This window comes from Myxine glutinosa, chromosome 12 (genome assembly GCF_964187855.1).
Source record: "Myxine glutinosa chromosome 12, kmMyxGlut1.1, whole genome shotgun sequence".
Taxonomy (NCBI): Eukaryota; Metazoa; Chordata; class Myxini; order Myxiniformes; family Myxinidae; genus Myxine; species Myxine glutinosa.
In genome coordinates, this window is record NC_136272.1 from 690,302 (window position 1) to 698,300 (window position 7,999).

Sequence of the window (7,999 nt, forward strand, 5' to 3'; positions counted from 1 at the left end):
TGTACATGTAATGTTTGTTTTAACAGTAATCTAAATGTAAATGTAAATTTTGTAAATTGTAAAAATGTAAAATTCTAAAATTGTTAAATGTAAATGTTTTTAACAGTTGTCTGGCTTTTAAAATCCGGGACACGTTCAAAACAAACGAGATCCGCGAAGCGAGTCGGTCGAGTCCTGCTAACCAAGATGGCGACACGGCGGCTACACTTTTCACGGAGTATGATCATTCTATATATTTTCAATTCAGTGGTGTTAACAGGACAATTCTGCAATCAGTTAGGCAAGTACAGTGATATCAATTTTAAAAAAATTATTTAAAAAAAACTTGTCATGATGTTATTGTTAAGTGTGTAGCGGTTACCGCTGGATGCACACAATCGCCTTGCACCGGCCAGAACACGGCCAGACGCGCCTCTCCCGGGCATGCCAGGACTCACTGTTCCCGGGCACGCCCGAACCTCCCGGGCACGCCCGGTCTCGTCTTTCCCGGGCATGCCCGCTCTCGCCTTTCCAGGGCTCGCCCAAAGCGTCCGGGCATGCCCGCTATCGCCTTTCCATGGCTCACCCAGAGCGTCCGGGCATGCCCGCTCTCACCTTTCCAGTGCTCGTCCAGAGCGCCCGGGCACGCCCAGCCTCGACTTGCCAGGCCGCAGCCAAACACACCCGGGCAGGTCCAGACTCGCCTTTCCAAGGCTCGCCCTTGACACCCGGGCATGTCCGGTATAGCTTTTGCCGGGCAAACTTCCCGACATAAATGTGTATATATATTGCTGCCCGATAAACGGGCTTGTCAGAATACCTGAGCTGTTTTGTTTCAATAAAGCAACTCGGACGAATTCCGTCTTTGGTCGCGTCAATTCTTTCGACTCGCGTTGGAGCGCAGTTCCTTCATTGGTGACCTACCGACATGGATACGGCAGTGACGCTTAAACTGCCTACCTTCTGGGAGGCTCACGCGGCTGTTTGGTTCGCTCAGGCGGACTCTCAGTTCGCCCTGCGAGGCATCACCGCGGACGACACCCGCTTCCACCATGTTGTGGCGGCGCTCGGTTCCGCCACCGTGGCCCGCGCCTTGAGCCTCCTCGAGCACCCGCCGGCTGCCGACAAGTATGACGCGCTGAAGACACTCCTCCTCGACGCTTTCGCCCTCTCATCGGCAGCACGTGCACGGCGCCTGCTCGCTCTGCCCGAGCTCGGCGACACGCGCCCGTCCGAGCGCATGGACTATATGCTCTCGTTGCTCGGTGAGCACTCTCCGGATTTTCTGTTCCGCGAGCTGTTCCTTCGCCAGCTGCCTCACCCGGTACGCCTCGCCCTGGCTGGCATGTTGATCACGGATTCCCGCGCCCTCGCCAGGGAAGCCGATAAGATCTCCTCGGCGGGCCAGCACATTGGCGCAGATACCTGGAGCCCGCCGCCGTCCGAGGCGACGCCCGAGCGCCCTGCGCGGTTGGAGGCCGAACTGCCGGTGCAACTGGCGGCTGCCACGCCGCACCGCCCGCTTCCAACACCACGGCCGGGGCCTCCACCTGACCGGGAATGGTGTTATTACCACGCCAGGTTCGGACACAAGGCTCGGACGTGCCGGCCCCCGTGCACTTTCGGCAGGTCGGGAAACGGCCGGGCCGGCGTTCATTCCCAGCCATGAGCGCCGGCCACTCGGGCAACTTGCTGTTTATTCGGGACAAAGCGTCTGGGCGGCGTTTCCTGTGTGACACCGGCGCCCAACTGAGCGTCATACCCGCCTCCGAGCAGGACAGGTAGGACGCCGTTTGCGGCCCCTCTTTTGTCGCTGCTAATGGCTCGGCCATACGCACTTTCGGCCTACGCGTCGTCACCCTCTGCTTCGGCAGCCAGCGTTTTCAATGGACTTTTGTGACCACCTGCGTCCCCATGGCTTTGCTGGGCACCGACTTCCTCTGCGCGCACGGGCTGCTGGTCGACGTCAAACGTCGTCGCCTTGTCAACGCCGAGACCTTCAGCTCCCTGGCGTGCACGATGAGCAGCTCCGCGCCGACCGAACTGGCGTGCGCCCTCCCGGCAGCGAACAAGTTCGCTCGCCTGCTCGTGGAATTCCCGGCCCTCACGCGGCCGACGTTTTCGGCCGTCGCGGTGTGGCACGGGATCGAGCACCAGATACCCACTACGGGCCCGCCGGTCTACGCCAGGGCCCGCCGCCTCGACCCGGCCAAGCTCGCCGTGGCGAAGACCGAGTTCGACGCGTTAGAGCACCTCGGCATCGTGCGGCGCTCCGATAGCGCGTGGGCCTCGCCACTGCACATCGTGCCAAAGCCGGGGGGTGGATGGCGCCCGTGTGGCGACTACCGCCGTCTCAACGACGCTACCACCCCCGACAGGTACCCGATCCCGCATATTCAGGACTTTTCCGCCCGTTTGGCAGGACGGGTCATCTTTTCGAAAATTGACCTGATACGGGGCTACCACCAGGTACCTGTCCGGGCGGCCGACGTCCCGAAGATGGCCGTCATCACGCCGTTCGGCCTGTTCGAATTTTTGCGGATGCCGTTTGGCTTCAAGAACGCGGCCCAGGCATTCCAGCGCTTGATGGACGGCATGCTGCGCAACCTGCCGTTTCTTTTCGTCTATCTGGACGATATCCTCGTCGCCAGCACGCCCCGCGCCGAGCACCTCCTCCACCTCCGAACACTGTTCGGTCGCCTCAGCGAGCACGGCTTAATTGTCAACCCGGTCAAATGCCACTTCGGCGCGACGACCGTTGACTTTTTGGGCCACCGCATCACCAAGACCGGGGCCGTGCCGCTGCCGACCAAGGTCGAGGCCATCACCACGTTCCCGCGTCCCCGTTCCATCAAGGCCCTCCAAGAGTTCCTCGGCATGGTGAATTTTTATCACCGATTCGTGCCCCGCGCTGCTCAGCTCATGCGGCCCCTTTACGAGGCCCTCTGGGGCAAGCCGGCCAAGCATGACATTGTTTGGTCCGCAGCCATGGACGCGGCCTTCGCCAGCGCCGAACGGGCCCTCGCCGACGCAACACTGCTGGCTCACCCGGTGCTCAACGCGCCCATCGCCCTCACTACGGACGCCTCCAACTACGCGGTGGGCACCGTCCATGAGCAATGGGTGGACGGGGTTTGGCAGCCACTCGCTTTTTTCAGCCGGCAACTCCGGCCGAACGAATTAAACTACAGCACGTTCGACCGCGAGCTGCTCGGGCTATTCCTGGCCGTTCGCCATTTCCGACACCTCCTGGAGGGCCACCCGTTCACGGCTTTCGTCGACCACAAGCCGTTGGTCTACGCAATGGCTAAGGTAAAGGAGCCATGGTCGGCCCGCCAGCAGCGCCACCTCTCCGCCGTGTCGGAGTTCACCACGGACATCCGGCACGTCGCCGGCAAAGACAACGCCGTGGCCGACTGTCTTTCTCGGGCCAGCGCGAACGCGGTCCACCTCGGCGTGGACTTCGCGCTCATGGCGGCCAACCAGACCACCGACGCCTCGGTGCAGGCACTCCGTGCGGTGGACACGGGCCTCCGCCTGGCCGACATTCCCTTCGCGGGCACCGTCCTGCTCTGCGACGTCTCCCAGGGCCAGCCTCGCCCCATCGTGCCCGTTTCCTGGCAGCGCCGCATCTTCGCCTCCATCCACGGCCTTTCTCACCCGGGCCGGAAAGCTTCTCAGAAGCTGGTGTCGGCGCGTTTCGTCTGGCATGGCCTTCGACGAAACATCCGCGACTGGGCCAACGCCTGCACGGCCTGCCAGCGGGTCAAGGTCCACCGCCACACCCAGGCCCCGCTGGCACCTTTCGCCGTGCCTGAACGGTGTTTCGACCACGTCCACGTGGACCTGGTGGGTCCCCTGCCCCCCTCGCGGGGGTTCACCCACCTGCTCACCATGGTGGACAGGACCACCAGGTGGCCGGAGGCCGTGCCCCTCGCCTGCACCACCACCGCCGACGTGGCACAGGCGTTCATCGCCACCTGTGTCGCGCGCTTCGGTGCACCAGCGGACATCTTGTCCGACCGCGGCCCATAGTTCACGTCTGAGCTTTGCGGCGCGGTCGCCCGTTCGTTGGGGGTCACGCTGCACCGCACCACGGCCTACCACCCCCAAGCCAACGGGTTGTGCGAGCGGTTTCACCGCTCCATGAAGGCCGCACTCATGGCCGGCCTTCAGGACGACGGTTGGGCTGACCGGCTGCCGTGGGTCCTTTTGGGCCTTCGCACGGCCCCCAAGGAAGACCTCCAGGCGTCCGCCGCCGAGCTCGTCTACGGCCAGCCGCTCCGCGTCCTGGGCGAATTCGTGCCCGACGCTACCAGTCCCTGGTCCGCCGCTCGCCAGCGCTCGGACCTCCAGGAGGCCGCCCGACGATTTGCCCCCGTGCCGACGTCCCGCCACGGTGGCCCCCAGTCCTACGTCCCCCCGGCGCTTCGCACAGCGAAGTACGTCTTTGTGCGTCATGACGCGCACCGGGGGCCACTCCGGCCGCCGTACGACGGGCCCTTCCGGGTCCTGCGACGGGGCGACAAGTCTTTCATCGTCGACTTCGGCGGCCGGCCGGACCGGATTTCTGTGGACCGCCTCAAACCGGCGCACATGGACATCGACCGACCACCACGGTTGGCCCTTCCTCCACGGCGAGGCCACCCCCGTCCACAGTTCCCCCCGCTCGACCACCCACCACCATGTCGGACCCCTCCCCATGACCCTCCAGGGGTCGCTTCGGCCGGGTCATCCGGACCCCCCTTAAATTGACCCTGCCGGTGCAGGTCGATTCTGGAGGGGCGTGTGTAGCAGTTACCGCTGGATGCACACAATCGCCTTGCACCGGCCAGAACACGGCCAGACGCGCCTCTCCCGGGCATGCCGGACTCACTGTTCCCGGGCACGCCCGAACCTCCCGGGCACGCCCGGTCTCGTCTTTCCCGAGCATGCCCGCTCTCGCCTTTTCAGGGCTCGCCCAGAGCGTCCGGGCATGCCCGCTATCGCCTTTCCAGGGCTCGCCCAGAGCGTCCGGGCATGCCCACTATCGCCTTTCCAGGGCTCGCCCAGAGTGTCCGGGCATGCCCGCTCTCGCCTTTCCAGGGCTCGCCCAGAGCGTCCGGGCATGCCCGCTATCGCCTTTTCAGGGCTCGCCCAGAGCGTCCGGGCATGCCCGCTATCGCCTTTCCAGGGCTCGCCCAGAGCGTCCGGGCATGCCCGCTATCGCCTTTCCAGGGCTCGTCCAGAGCGCCCGGGCACGCCCAGCCTCGACTTGCCAGGCCGCAGCCAAACACGCCCGGGCAGGTCCAGACTCGCCTTTCCAAGGCTCGCCCTTGACACCCGGGCATGCCCGGTATAGCTTTTGCCGGGCAAACTTCCCGACATAAATGTGTATATATATTGCTGCCCGATAAACGGGCTTGTCAGAATACCTGAGCTGTTTTGTTTCAATAAAGCAACTCGGACGAATTCCGTCTTTGGTCGCGTCAATTCTTTCGACTCGCGTTGGAGCGCAGTTCCTTCAAGTGCTTGTTAAGCAAAACAGCTAAATGATGAATGATGCCTCTATTGTATTGCTATCTGGGTTAGTGTGTTTAGGTAGGAGTTATATGATGTTTACATTAGGCATTTTGGAGTGAGCTACTATATGTTGTATAGACTATACATGGGGAGAACTGGGACATGTTGTCCCAGTTCTCCCCATAGGTGTCCCACATCTCCACACAGGTTTACATTTAGTTCACATCTTGAAAAGAATTTGAATATTCTCAGAAATATCAAAGGAAGTTCTTTCTTTTTTACAGAGGCGAACAACAACAATGCCTAGGACCTATAAAAGAAACACTGATGCAGGTCTCGTGCCTTCAGAAGCAATGCTGGATGCCGTGAAGGATGTCGTTGAACATGGCCTGGGAATCCGAAAAGTGGCAAAAGACAAGGGCATATCAAAGAGTACTCTTCAACGTTATTCCGCTCCAACCACAGTACTGAAACTGCTCTCCTCAAAATCACCAACGACCTTCTCCTCTCCTCTGACGCTGGCAACCTCAACATTCTCATCCTCCTCAACCTCAGCGCCGCCTTTGACACCATCAATCACACCATCCTCCTCACCCGACTTGAAACCACCTTTAACATTACCGGCACTGCCCTCTCTTGGATCAAATCATACCTCTCTGACAGACGCCAATTCATCTCCATCAATAACTGCAAATCCCCCACTGCTCCCCTCCCCCAAGGTGTCCCCCAAGGTTCAGTTCTTGGCCCCCTCCTCTTCATCCTGTACCTGTCCCCCCTCGGTCACTTAATCCGCCGTCATGGTCTCCAATTCCACTGCTTCGCCGATAACATCCAGCTTTTCATCTCCACCGCCACCCACTCTATCCTGACAAACTGCATCACTGAAATAAAATCCTGGCTTCAAATCAACTTCCTCAAACTTAACTATGATAAATCTGAAATAATCATCATTGGCCAATAAAACGCTCACCAAATCCACCCATAACTTTGCCCTCAACATCGACGGTTTCCCAGTATCCACCTCCCCTCACATCCGGAATCTTGGCATCATCTTTGACCAAACCCTCTCATTCGACAAATACACTAAACAGATCACAAAGACAGCCTTCTTTCACCTGAAAAACATCGCCCGTCTCCGTCCATCCCTCTCCTCCACGGCTGCAGAAACCCTCATCCACGCCTTCATACCTCCCGTCTGGACTACTGCAACAGCCTCCTCTATGGTTCACCCTCAATAATCACCAATAAACTCCAATACATTCAGAACTCCGCTGCCCGTCTACTCACCCATTCCCGGACCCTTGACCACATCAACCCCGTCCTTTACAAGCTTCACTGGCTCCCCATCCCCCAGAGAATACAACAACAACAACATGCATTTTAAAAGGCCATTTTCCCTGCTAAAGCGGGGGTTAGCCTTGCGGTCCCCATGACAATCTTCTCCATTTTGCCCTATTTTCTGCATCTCTCCTTGTTAACCCCCTTGCCCGCATTTCTTCTTCCACCATCTTTAGCCAAGTCTTTCTCGGTCTTCCCCGTCTTCTACTTCCTTCTACATTCATTTCCATCACTCTTCTCAACCAGTCACTTTCATCCTTCCTCAACACATGACCAAACCATCTCAACCTGTTCCTCTTCATAGCATCAATCACAGGCTCTATTCCCATCATCTTTCGCAATTCATCATTTGTCTTCCTCTCTCTCAACGATACTCCGCACATCCGTCGAACCATTCGCATTTCCACCCTTTCCAACCTTCGTTGCTGCTCTACGTTCATTACCCATGTCTCGCTCCCATAAATCATAACACATCTCACACATGCAGCATACACCTTTCCCTTCAGCTTCAACGACACTCCCCTCATCATCAGCACGCCACTCAATTCCCGAAACTTCTTCCATGCACATCTCACTCGAGCAACCGTTGCCGAGTCTGATCCACCTTCTCCATTCAGCATGTCTCCGAGGTAGCAAAATGTTTTCACACCTTCCAGCTTCACACCGTCTCCAAGATCCAACTCAACATTTCCTCCATCTGCAGCTCCTTCTGTGCACACCTTACATTTGAATGTAGCTGCCACACTGGTTAATGACCTTCTCAGACCACTACATTTTTGATGAACCCACCCAGCGCACATTGTACACTGAATGGAGTTCACTCCGACACCCTTCCTACACACAGCACAGGGCCACTTCCCAGTTCTTTCCACCTCACCACATGCTTTACCACTTGCCATCACCTTCGTCTTTCCGATATTCACCTTCAGACCTTTTGTCTCCATACATTCCTTCCACATGTTCATCTTTTCCTTCAGTCCATCCATACTTTCCGCAATCAACACCAGATCATCTGCATACAACAACTCCCATGGTAAACCCTCCTTTACGTTCTGAGCCAGCACCTCCATCACAGCTACAAATAGTAGTGGACTTAGTACCGACCCCTGATGCACTCCCACCTTCACCTCAAACTCACCACTGTTCCCGTCCTTCGTCCTTACAACTGTGCGCGCTCTTT